The sequence below is a fragment of the Carya illinoinensis genome, chromosome 11, assembly GCF_018687715.1.
Source record: "Carya illinoinensis cultivar Pawnee chromosome 11, C.illinoinensisPawnee_v1, whole genome shotgun sequence".
NCBI lineage: Eukaryota > Viridiplantae > Streptophyta > Magnoliopsida > Fagales > Juglandaceae > Carya > Carya illinoinensis.
The window spans coordinates 19,515,658-19,525,429 of record NC_056762.1 but is presented as its reverse complement, the minus strand read 5'-3'; the positions used below and the strand labels follow the sequence as shown (position 1 = coordinate 19,525,429).

General features: G+C 52.5%; 32 non-coding genes across 32 annotated transcripts; all 32 read right to left on the bottom strand.

Annotated features, from left to right (window-relative positions):
• Positions 1 to 168: 168 nt before the first annotated feature.
• On the bottom strand, positions 169 to 287 carry LOC122286244. The gene has a single exon (XR_006233578.1). It is a non-coding gene; the product is annotated as a 5S ribosomal RNA (ribosomal RNA).
• A 189-nt stretch (positions 288 to 476) lies between these two features.
• Positions 477 to 595, bottom strand: LOC122286243. The gene has a single exon (XR_006233577.1). It is a non-coding gene; the product is annotated as a 5S ribosomal RNA (ribosomal RNA).
• Positions 596 to 773: 178 nt separating this feature from the next.
• LOC122286241 lies at positions 774 to 892 on the bottom strand. The gene has a single exon (XR_006233576.1). It is a non-coding gene; the product is annotated as a 5S ribosomal RNA (ribosomal RNA).
• Positions 893 to 1,081: 189 nt separating this feature from the next.
• LOC122286240 lies at positions 1,082 to 1,200 on the bottom strand. The gene has a single exon (XR_006233575.1). It is a non-coding gene; the product is annotated as a 5S ribosomal RNA (ribosomal RNA).
• A 189-nt stretch (positions 1,201 to 1,389) lies between these two features.
• LOC122283118 lies at positions 1,390 to 1,508 on the bottom strand. Its single transcript, XR_006230600.1, has one exon. It is a non-coding gene; the product is annotated as a 5S ribosomal RNA (ribosomal RNA).
• Positions 1,509 to 1,697: 189 nt separating this feature from the next.
• Positions 1,698 to 1,816, bottom strand: LOC122286239. The gene has a single exon (XR_006233574.1). It is a non-coding gene; the product is annotated as a 5S ribosomal RNA (ribosomal RNA).
• Positions 1,817 to 1,994: 178 nt separating this feature from the next.
• Positions 1,995 to 2,113, bottom strand: LOC122286238. Its single transcript, XR_006233573.1, has one exon. It is a non-coding gene; the product is annotated as a 5S ribosomal RNA (ribosomal RNA).
• Positions 2,114 to 2,302: 189 nt separating this feature from the next.
• On the bottom strand, positions 2,303 to 2,421 carry LOC122286236. The gene has a single exon (XR_006233571.1). It is a non-coding gene; the product is annotated as a 5S ribosomal RNA (ribosomal RNA).
• A 189-nt stretch (positions 2,422 to 2,610) lies between these two features.
• Positions 2,611 to 2,729, bottom strand: LOC122286235. Its single transcript, XR_006233570.1, has one exon. It is a non-coding gene; the product is annotated as a 5S ribosomal RNA (ribosomal RNA).
• Positions 2,730 to 2,918: 189 nt separating this feature from the next.
• LOC122288619 lies at positions 2,919 to 3,037 on the bottom strand. The gene has a single exon (XR_006235875.1). It is a non-coding gene; the product is annotated as a 5S ribosomal RNA (ribosomal RNA).
• A 178-nt stretch (positions 3,038 to 3,215) lies between these two features.
• LOC122283117 lies at positions 3,216 to 3,334 on the bottom strand. Its single transcript, XR_006230599.1, has one exon. It is a non-coding gene; the product is annotated as a 5S ribosomal RNA (ribosomal RNA).
• A 189-nt stretch (positions 3,335 to 3,523) lies between these two features.
• Positions 3,524 to 3,642, bottom strand: LOC122286234. Its single transcript, XR_006233569.1, has one exon. It is a non-coding gene; the product is annotated as a 5S ribosomal RNA (ribosomal RNA).
• A 178-nt stretch (positions 3,643 to 3,820) lies between these two features.
• Positions 3,821 to 3,939, bottom strand: LOC122286233. Its single transcript, XR_006233568.1, has one exon. It is a non-coding gene; the product is annotated as a 5S ribosomal RNA (ribosomal RNA).
• A 189-nt stretch (positions 3,940 to 4,128) lies between these two features.
• Positions 4,129 to 4,247, bottom strand: LOC122286232. The gene has a single exon (XR_006233567.1). It is a non-coding gene; the product is annotated as a 5S ribosomal RNA (ribosomal RNA).
• A 189-nt stretch (positions 4,248 to 4,436) lies between these two features.
• LOC122286231 lies at positions 4,437 to 4,555 on the bottom strand. Its single transcript, XR_006233566.1, has one exon. It is a non-coding gene; the product is annotated as a 5S ribosomal RNA (ribosomal RNA).
• A 189-nt stretch (positions 4,556 to 4,744) lies between these two features.
• Positions 4,745 to 4,863, bottom strand: LOC122288618. The gene has a single exon (XR_006235874.1). It is a non-coding gene; the product is annotated as a 5S ribosomal RNA (ribosomal RNA).
• Positions 4,864 to 5,041: 178 nt separating this feature from the next.
• Positions 5,042 to 5,160, bottom strand: LOC122286230. Its single transcript, XR_006233565.1, has one exon. It is a non-coding gene; the product is annotated as a 5S ribosomal RNA (ribosomal RNA).
• Positions 5,161 to 5,349: 189 nt separating this feature from the next.
• On the bottom strand, positions 5,350 to 5,468 carry LOC122286229. The gene has a single exon (XR_006233564.1). It is a non-coding gene; the product is annotated as a 5S ribosomal RNA (ribosomal RNA).
• A 189-nt stretch (positions 5,469 to 5,657) lies between these two features.
• Positions 5,658 to 5,776, bottom strand: LOC122286228. Its single transcript, XR_006233563.1, has one exon. It is a non-coding gene; the product is annotated as a 5S ribosomal RNA (ribosomal RNA).
• Positions 5,777 to 5,954: 178 nt separating this feature from the next.
• On the bottom strand, positions 5,955 to 6,073 carry LOC122286227. Its single transcript, XR_006233562.1, has one exon. It is a non-coding gene; the product is annotated as a 5S ribosomal RNA (ribosomal RNA).
• Positions 6,074 to 6,262: 189 nt separating this feature from the next.
• Positions 6,263 to 6,381, bottom strand: LOC122286224. Its single transcript, XR_006233560.1, has one exon. It is a non-coding gene; the product is annotated as a 5S ribosomal RNA (ribosomal RNA).
• A 189-nt stretch (positions 6,382 to 6,570) lies between these two features.
• On the bottom strand, positions 6,571 to 6,689 carry LOC122286223. Its single transcript, XR_006233559.1, has one exon. It is a non-coding gene; the product is annotated as a 5S ribosomal RNA (ribosomal RNA).
• A 178-nt stretch (positions 6,690 to 6,867) lies between these two features.
• LOC122286222 lies at positions 6,868 to 6,986 on the bottom strand. The gene has a single exon (XR_006233558.1). It is a non-coding gene; the product is annotated as a 5S ribosomal RNA (ribosomal RNA).
• A 189-nt stretch (positions 6,987 to 7,175) lies between these two features.
• On the bottom strand, positions 7,176 to 7,294 carry LOC122286221. Its single transcript, XR_006233557.1, has one exon. It is a non-coding gene; the product is annotated as a 5S ribosomal RNA (ribosomal RNA).
• Positions 7,295 to 7,483: 189 nt separating this feature from the next.
• LOC122286220 lies at positions 7,484 to 7,602 on the bottom strand. Its single transcript, XR_006233556.1, has one exon. It is a non-coding gene; the product is annotated as a 5S ribosomal RNA (ribosomal RNA).
• A 189-nt stretch (positions 7,603 to 7,791) lies between these two features.
• On the bottom strand, positions 7,792 to 7,910 carry LOC122287549. The gene has a single exon (XR_006234839.1). It is a non-coding gene; the product is annotated as a 5S ribosomal RNA (ribosomal RNA).
• A 189-nt stretch (positions 7,911 to 8,099) lies between these two features.
• LOC122286219 lies at positions 8,100 to 8,218 on the bottom strand. Its single transcript, XR_006233554.1, has one exon. It is a non-coding gene; the product is annotated as a 5S ribosomal RNA (ribosomal RNA).
• A 178-nt stretch (positions 8,219 to 8,396) lies between these two features.
• Positions 8,397 to 8,515, bottom strand: LOC122288617. Its single transcript, XR_006235873.1, has one exon. It is a non-coding gene; the product is annotated as a 5S ribosomal RNA (ribosomal RNA).
• Positions 8,516 to 8,704: 189 nt separating this feature from the next.
• LOC122286218 lies at positions 8,705 to 8,823 on the bottom strand. The gene has a single exon (XR_006233553.1). It is a non-coding gene; the product is annotated as a 5S ribosomal RNA (ribosomal RNA).
• A 189-nt stretch (positions 8,824 to 9,012) lies between these two features.
• On the bottom strand, positions 9,013 to 9,131 carry LOC122286217. The gene has a single exon (XR_006233552.1). It is a non-coding gene; the product is annotated as a 5S ribosomal RNA (ribosomal RNA).
• A 189-nt stretch (positions 9,132 to 9,320) lies between these two features.
• LOC122287547 lies at positions 9,321 to 9,439 on the bottom strand. The gene has a single exon (XR_006234837.1). It is a non-coding gene; the product is annotated as a 5S ribosomal RNA (ribosomal RNA).
• Positions 9,440 to 9,628: 189 nt separating this feature from the next.
• Positions 9,629 to 9,747, bottom strand: LOC122286216. The gene has a single exon (XR_006233551.1). It is a non-coding gene; the product is annotated as a 5S ribosomal RNA (ribosomal RNA).
• Between the last annotated feature and the right edge of the window lie 25 nt (positions 9,748 to 9,772).

The following is a 9,772-nucleotide window of genomic DNA, read 5'->3' as shown; positions in this document are numbered from 1 at the left end:
TAATATAATCCTATTACGACCTAGCCGCACCCTGCCTATCTCATGCCAACCGGCGATCTGACCGATACCCATTGCTACGCGATGGGGTCGGTGCGATTTTCCTAAAAATCCATTCCCTGGTTCTCGTTCCGGTCCATCCGACCAGAGATGCGGTAAAAATTAAAAGGGGGGGTGCAACACGAGGACTTCCCAGGAGGTCACCCATCCTAGTACTACTCTCGCCCAAGCACGCTTAACTGCGGAGTTCTGATGGGATCCGGTGCATTAGTGCTGGTATGATCGCACCCATCATGCTACCAGCGAAAAACTAATATAATCCTATTACGACCTAGCCGCACCCTGCCTATCTCATGCCAACCGGCGATCTGACCGATACCCATTGCTACGCGATGGGGTCGGTGCGATTTTCCTAAAAATCCATTCCCTGGTTCTCGTTCCGGTCCATCCGACCAGAGATGCGGTAAAAATTAAAAGGGGGGGTGCAACACGAGGACTTCCCAGGAGGTCACCCATCCTAGTACTACTCTCGCCCAAGCACGCTTAACTGCGGAGTTCTGATGGGATCCGGTGCATTAGTGCTGGTATGATCGCACCCATCATGCTACCAGCGAAAAACTAATATAATCCTATTATGACCTAGCCGCACCCTGCCTATCCCATGCCAACTGGCGATCTGATTGATAGCGATGGGGTCGGTGCGATTTTCCTAAGAATCCATTGCCCGGTTGTCGTTCCGGTCCATCCGACCGGAGATGCGGTAAAAATAAAAAGGGGGGGTGCAACACGAGGACTTCCCAGGAGGTCACCCATCCTAGTACTACTCTCGCCCAAGCACGCTTAACTGCGGAGTTCTGATGGGATCCGGTGCATTAGTGCTGGTATGATCGCACCCATCATGCTACCAGCGAAAAACTAATATAATCCTATTACGACCTAGCCGCACCATGCCTATCCCATGCCAACCGGCGATCTGATCGATACCCATTGCTACGCGATGGGGTCGGTGCGATTTTCCTAAGAATCCATTGCCCGGTTGTCGTTCCGGTCCATCCGACCGGAGATGCGGTAAAAATAAAAAGGGGGGGTGCAACACGAGGACTTCCCAGGAGGTCACCCATCCTAGTACTACTCTCGCCCAAGCACGCTTAACTGCGGAGTTCTGATGGGATCCGGTGCATTAGTGCTGGTATGATCGCACCCATCATGCTACCAGCGAAAAACTAATATAATCCTATTACGACCTAGCCGCACCCTGCCTATCTCATGCCAACCGGCGATCTGACCGATACCCATTGCTACGCGATGGGGTCGGTGCGATTTTCCTAAAAATCCATTCCCCGGTTCTCGTTCCGGTCCATCCGACCGGAGATGCGGTAAAAATAAAAAGGAGGGGTGCAACACGAGGACTTCCCAGGAGGTCACCCATCCTAGTACTACTCTCGCCCAAGCACGCTTAACTGCTGAGTTCTGATGGGATCCGGTGCATTAGTGCTGGTAGGATCGCACCCATCATGCTACCAGCGAAAAACTAATATAATCCTATTACGACCTAGCCGCACCATGCCTATCCCATGCCAACCGGCGATCTGATCGATACCCATTGCTACGCGATGGGGTCGGTGCGATTTTCCTAAGAATCCATTGCCCGGTTGTCGTTCCGGTCCATCCGACCGGAGATGCGGTAAAAATTAAAAGGGGGGGTGCAACACGAGGACTTCCCAGGAGGTCACCCATCCTAGTACTACTCTCGCCCAAGCACGCTTAACTGCGGAGTTCTGATGGGATCCGGTGCATTAGTGCTGGTATGATCGCACCCATCATGCTACCAGCGAAAAACTAATATAATCCTATTACGACCTAGCCGCACCCTGCCTATCCCATGCCAACTGGCGATCTGATTGATAGCGATGGGGTCGGTGCGATTTTCCTAAGAATCCATTGCCCGGTTGTCGTTCCGGTCCATCCGACCGGAGATGCGGTAAAAATAAAAAGGGGGGGTGCAACACGAGGACTTCCCAGGAGGTCACCCATCCTAGTACTACTCTCGCCCAAGCACGCTTAACTGCGGAGTTCTGATGGGATCCGGTGCATTAGTGCTGGTATGATCGCACCCATCATGCTACCAGCGAAAAACTAATATAATCCTATTACGACCTAGCCGCACCCTGCCTATCTCATGCCAACCGGCGATCTGACCGATACCCAATGCTACGCGATGGGGTCGGTGCGATTTTCCTAAAAATCCATTCCCTGGTTCTCGTTCCGGTCCATCCGACCAGAGATGCGGTAAAAATTAAAAGGGGGGGTGCAACACGAGGACTTCCCAGGAGGTCACCCATCCTAGTACTACTCTCGCCCAAGCACGCTTAACTGCGGAGTTCTGATGGGATCCGGTGCATTAGTGCTGGTATGATCGCACCCATCATGCTACCAGCGAAAAACTAATATAATCCTATTACGACCTAGCCGCACCCTGCCTATCTCATGCCAACCGGCGATCTGACCGATACCCATTGCTACGCGATGGGGTCGGTGCGATTTTCCTAAAAATCCATTCCCTGGTTCTCGTTCCGGTCCATCCGACCAGAGATGCGGTAAAAATTAAAAGGGGGGGTGCAACACGAGGACTTCCCAGGAGGTCACCCATCCTAGTACTACTCTCGCCCAAGCACGCTTAACTGCGGAGTTCTGATGGGATCCGGTGCATTAGTGCTGGTATGATCGCACCCATCATGCTACCAGCGCAAAACTAATATAATCCTATTACGACCTAGCCGCACCCTGCCTATCTCATGCCAACCGGCGATCTGACCGATACCCATCGCTACGCGATGGGGTCGGTGCGATTTTCCTAAAAATCCATTCCCTGGTTCTCGTTCCGGTCCATCCGACCAGAGATGCGGTAAAAATTAAAAGGGGGGGTGCAACACGAGGACTTCCCAGGAGGTCACCCATCCTAGTACGACTCTCGCCCAAGCACGCTTAACTGCGGAGTTCTGATGGGATCCGGTGCATTAGTGCTGGTATGATCGCATCCATCATGCTACCAGCGAAAAACTAATATAATCCTATTACGACCTAGCCGCACCCTGCCTATCCCATGCCAACTGGCGATCTGATTGATAGCGATGGGGTCGGTGCGATTTTCCTAAGAATCCATTGCCCGGTTGTCGTTCCGGTCCATCCGACCGGAGATGCGGTAAAAATAAAAAGGAGGGGTGCAACACGAGGACTTCCCAGGAGGTCACCCATCCTAGTACTACTCTCGCCCAAGCACGCTTAACTGCTGAGTTCTGATGGGATCCGGTGCATTAGTGCTGGTAGGATCGCACCCATCATGCTACCAGCGAAAAACTAATATAATCCTATTACGACCTAGCCGCACCATGCCTATCCCATGCCAACCGGCGATCTGATCGATACCCATTGCTACGCGATGGGGTCGGTGCGATTTTCCTAAGAATCCATTGCCCGGTTGTCGTTCCGGTCCATCCGACCGGAGATGCGGTAAAAATTAAAAGGGGGGGTGCAACACGAGGACTTCCCAGGAGGTCACCCATCCTAGTACTACTCTCGCCCAAGCACGCTTAACTGCGGAGTTCTGATGGGATCCGGTGCATTAGTGCTGGTATGATCGCACCCATCATGCTACCAGCGAAAAACTAATATAATCCTATTACGACCTAGCCGCACCCTGCCTATCCCATGCCAACTGGCGATCTGATTGATAGCGATGGGGTCGGTGCGATTTTCCTAAGAATCCATTGCCCGGTTGTCGTTCCGGTCCATCCGACCGGAGATGCGGTAAAAATAAAAAGGGGGGGTGCAACACGAGGACTTCCCAGGAGGTCACCCATCCTAGTACTACTCTCGCCCAAGCACGCTTAACTGCGGAGTTCTGATGGGATCCGGTGCATTAGTGCTGGTATGATCGCACCCATCATGCTACCAGCGAAAAACTAATATAATCCTATTACGACCTAGCCGCACCCTGCCTATCTCATGCCAACCGGCGATCTGACCGATACCCAATGCTACGCGATGGGGTCGGTGCGATTTTCCTAAAAATCCATTCCCTGGTTCTCGTTCCGGTCCATCCGACCAGAGATGCGGTAAAAATTAAAAGGGGGGGTGCAACACGAGGACTTCCCAGGAGGTCACCCATCCTAGTACTACTCTCGCCCAAGCACGCTTAACTGCGGAGTTCTGATGGGATCCGGTGCATTAGTGCTGGTATGATCGCACCCATCATGCTACCAGCGAAAAACTAATATAATCCTATTACGACCTAGCCGCACCCTGCCTATCTCATGCCAACCGGCGATCTGACCGATACCCATTGCTACGCGATGGGGTCGGTGCGATTTTCCTAAAAATCCATTCCCTGGTTCTCGTTCCGGTCCATCCGACCAGAGATGCGGTAAAAATTAAAAGGGGGGGTGCAACACGAGGACTTCCCAGGAGGTCACCCATCCTAGTACTACTCTCGCCCAAGCACGCTTAACTGCGGAGTTCTGATGGGATCCGGTGCATTAGTGCTGGTATGATCGCACCCATCATGCTACCAGCGCAAAACTAATATAATCCTATTACGACCTAGCCGCACCCTGCCTATCTCATGCCAACCGGCGATCTGACCGATACCCATCGCTACGCGATGGGGTCGGTGCGATTTTCCTAAAAATCCATTCCCTGGTTCTCGTTCCGGTCCATCCGACCAGAGATGCGGTAAAAATTAAAAGGGGGGGTGCAACACGAGGACTTCCCAGGAGGTCACCCATCCTAGTACGACTCTCGCCCAAGCACGCTTAACTGCGGAGTTCTGATGGGATCCGGTGCATTAGTGCTGGTATGATCGCATCCATCATGCTACCAGCGAAAAACTAATATAATCCTATTACGACCTAGCCGCACCCTGCCTATCCCATGCCAACTGGCGATCTGATTGATAGCGATGGGGTCGGTGCGATTTTCCTAAGAATCCATTGCCCGGTTGTCGTTCCGGTCCATCCGACCGGAGATGCGGTAAAAATAAAAAGGGGGGGTGCAACACGAGGACTTCCCAGGAGGTCACCCATCCTAGTACTACTCTCGCCCAAGCACGCTTAACTGCGGAGTTCTGATGGGATCCGGTGCATTAGTGCTGGTATGATCGCACCCATCATGCTACCAGCGAAAAACTAATATAATCCTATTACGACCTAGCCGCACCATGCCTATCCCATGCCAACCGGCGATCTGATCGATACCCATTGCTACGCGATGGGGTCGGTGCGATTTTCCTAAGAATCCATTGCCCGGTTGTCGTTCCGGTCCATCCGACCGGAGATGCGGTAAAAATAAAAAGGGGGGGTGCAACACGAGGACTTCCCAGGAGGTCACCCATCCTAGTACTACTCTCGCCCAAGCACGCTTAACTGCGGAGTTCTGATGGGATCCGGTGCATTAGTGCTGGTATGATCGCACCCATCATGCTACCAGCGAAAAACTAATATAATCCTATTACGACCTAGCCGCACCCTGCCTATCTCATGCCAACCGGCGATCTGACCGATACCCATTGCTACGCGATGGGGTCGGTGCGATTTTCCTAAAAATCCATTCCCCGGTTCTCGTTCCGGTCCATCCGACCAGAGATGCGGTAAAAATTAAAAGGGGGGGTGCAACACGAGGACTTCCCAGGAGGTCACCCATCCTAGTACTACTCTCGCCCAAGCACGCTTAACTGCGGAGTTCTGATGGGATCCGGTGCATTAGTGCTGGTATGATCGCACCCATCATGCTACCAGCGAAAAACTAATATAATCCTATTACGACCTAGCCGCACCCTGCCTATCCCATGCCAACTGGCGATCTGATTGATAGCGATGGGGTCGGTGCGATTTTCCTAAGAATCCATTGCCCGGTTGTCGTTCCGGTCCATCCGACCGGAGATGCGGTAAAAATAAAAAGGGGGGGTGCAACACGAGGACTTCCCAGGAGGTCACCCATCCTAGTACTACTCTCGCCCAAGCACGCTTAACTGCGGAGTTCTGATGGGATCCGGTGCATTAGTGCTGGTATGATCGCACCCATCATGCTACCAGCGAAAAACTAATATAATCCTATTACGACCTAGCCGCACCCTGCCTATCTCATGCCAACCGGCGATCTGACCGATACCCATTGCTACGCGATGGGGTCGGTGCGATTTTCCTAAAAATCCATTCCCTGGTTCTCGTTCCGGTCCATCCGACCAGAGATGCGGTAAAAATTAAAAGGGGGGGTGCAACACGAGGACTTCCCAGGAGGTCACCCATCCTAGTACTACTCTCGCCCAAGCACGCTTAACTGCGGAGTTCTGATGGGATCCGGTGCATTAGTGCTGGTATGATCGCACCCATCATGCTACCAGCGAAAAACTAATATAATCCTATTACGACCTAGCCGCACCCTGCCTATCTCATGCCAACCGGCGATCTGACCGATACCCATTGCTACGCGATGGGGTCGGTGCGATTTTCCTAAAAATCCATTCCCTGGTTCTCGTTCCGGTCCATCCGACCAGAGATGCGGTAAAAATTAAAAGGGGGGGTGCAACACGAGGACTTCCCAGGAGGTCACCCATCCTAGTACTACTCTCGCCCAAGCACGCTTAACTGCGGAGTTCTGATGGGATCCGGTGCATTAGTGCTGGTATGATCGCACCCATCATGCTACCAGCGAAAAACTAATATAATCCTATTATGACCTAGCCGCACCCTGCCTATCCCATGCCAACTGGCGATCTGATTGATAGCGATGGGGTCGGTGCGATTTTCCTAAGAATCCATTGCCCGGTTGTCGTTCCGGTCCATCCGACCGGAGATGCGGTAAAAATAAAAAGGGGGGGTGCAACACGAGGACTTCCCAGGAGGTCACCCATCCTAGTACTACTCTCGCCCAAGCACGCTTAACTGCGGAGTTCTGATGGGATCCGGTGCATTAGTGCTGGTATGATCGCACCCATCATGCTACCAGCGAAAAACTAATATAATCCTATTACGACCTAGCCGCACCATGCCTATCCCATGCCAACCGGCGATCTGATCGATACCCATTGCTACGCGATGGGGTCGGTGCGATTTTCCTAAGAATCCATTGCCCGGTTGTCGTTCCGGTCCATCCGACCGGAGATGCGGTAAAAATAAAAAGGGGGGGTGCAACACGAGGACTTCCCAGGAGGTCACCCATCCTAGTACTACTCTCGCCCAAGCACGCTTAACTGCGGAGTTCTGATGGGATCCGGTGCATTAGTGCTGGTATGATCGCACCCATCATGCTACCAGCGAAAAACTAATATAATCCTATTACGACCTAGCCGCACCATGCCTATCCCATGCCAACCGGCGATCTGATCGATACCCATTGCTACGCGATGGGGTCGGTGCGATTTTCCTAAGAATCCATTGCCCGGTTGTCGTTCCGGTCCATCCGACCGGAGATGCGGTAAAAATAAAAAGGAGGGGTGCAACACGAGGACTTCCCAGGAGGTCACCCATCCTAGTACTACTCTCGCCCAAGCACGCTTAACTGCGGAGTTCTGATGGGATCCGGTGCATTAGTGCTGGTATGATCGCACCCATCATGCTACCAGCGAAAAACTAATATAATCCTATTACGACCTAGCCGCACCCTGCCTATCCCATGCCAACCGGCGATCTGATCGATACCCATTGCTACGCGATGGGGTCGGTGCGATTTTCCTAAGAATCCATTGCCCGGTTGTCGTTCCGGTCCATCCGACCGGAGATGCGGTAAAAATAAAAAGGGGGGGTGCAACACGAGGACTTCCCAGGAGGTCACCCATCCTAGTACTACTCTCGCCCAAGCACGCTTAACTGCGGAGTTCTGATGGAATCCGGTGCATTAGTGCTGGTATGATCGCACCCATCATGCTACCAGCGAAAAACTAATATAATCCTATTACGACCTAGCCGCACCCTGCCAATCTCATGCCAACCGGCGATCTGACCGATACCCATTGCTACGCGATGGGGTCGGTGCGATTTTCCTAAAAATCCATTCCCTGGTTCTCGTTCCGGTCCATCCGACCAGAGATGCGGTAAAAATTAAAAGGGGGGGTGCAACACGAGGACTTCCCAGGAGGTCACCCATCCTAGTACTACTCTCGCCCAAGCACGCTTAACTGCGGAGTTCTGATGGGATCCGGTGCATTAGTGCTGGTATGATCGCACCCATCATGCTACCAGCGAAAAACTAATATAATCCTATTACGACCTAGCCGCACCCTGCCTATCCCATGCCAACTGGCGATCTGATTGATAGCGATGGGGTCGGTGCGATTTTCCTAAGAATCCATTGCCCGGTTGTCGTTCCGGTCCATCCGACCGGAGATGCGGTAAAAATAAAAAGGGGGGGTGCAACACGAGGACTTCCCAGGAGGTCACCCATCCTAGTACTACTCTCGCCCAAGCACGCTTAACTGCGGAGTTCTGACGGGATCCGGTGCATTAGTGTTGGTATGATCGCACCCATCATGCTACCAGCGAAAAACTAATATAATCCTATTACGACCTAGCCGCACCATGCCTATCCCATGCCAACCGGCGATCTGATCGATACCCATTGCTACGCGATGGGGTCGGTGCGATTTTCCTAAGAATCCATTGCCCGGTTGTCGTTCCGGTCTATCCGACCGGAGATGCGGTAAAAATAAAAAGGGGGGGTGCAACACGAGGACTTCCCAGGAGGTCACCCATCCTAGTACTACTCTCGCCCAAGCACGCTTAACTGCGGAGTTCTGATGGGATCCGGTGCATTAGTGCTGGTATGATCGCACCCATCATGCTACCAGCGAAAAACTAATATAATCCTATTACGACCTAGCCGCACCATGCCTATCCCATGCCAACCGGCGATCTGATCGATACCCATTGCTACGCGATGGGGTCGGTGCGATTTTCCTAAGAATCCATTGCCCGGTTGTCGTTCCGGTCCATCCGACCGGAGATGCGGTAAAAATAAAAAGGAGGGGTGCAACACGAGGACTTCCCAGGAGGTCACCCATCCTAGTACTACTCTCGCCCAAGCACGCTTAACTGCGGAGTTCTGATGGGATCCGGTGCATTAGTGCTGGTATGATCGCACCCATCATGCTACCAGCGAAAAACTAATATAATCCTATTACGACCTAGCCGCACCCTGCCTATCCCATGCCAACCGGCGATCTGATCGATACCCATTGCTACGCGATGGGGTCGGTGCGATTTTCCTAAGAATCCATTGCCCGGTTGTCGTTCCGGTCCATCCGACCGGAGATGCGGTAAAAATAAAAAGGGGGGGTGCAACACGAGGACTTCCCAGGAGGTCACCCATCCTAGTACTACTCTCGCCCAAGCACGCTTAACTGCGGAGTTCTGATGGAATCCGGTGCATTAGTGCTGGTATGATCGCACCCATCATGCTACCAGCGAAAAACTAATATAATCCTATTACGACCTAGCCGCACCCTGCCAATCTCATGCCAACCGGCGATCTGACCGATACCCATTGCTACGCGATGGGGTCGGTGCGATTTTCCTAAAAATCCATTCCCTGGTTCTCGTTCCGGTCCATCCGACCAGAGATGCGGTAAAAATTAAAAGGGGGGGTGCAACACGAGGACTTCCCAGGAGGTCACCCATCCTAGTACTACTCTCGCCCAAGCACGCTTAACTGCGGAGTTCTGATGGGATCCGGTGCATTAGTGCTGGTATGATCGCACCCATCATGCTACCAGCGAAAAACTAAT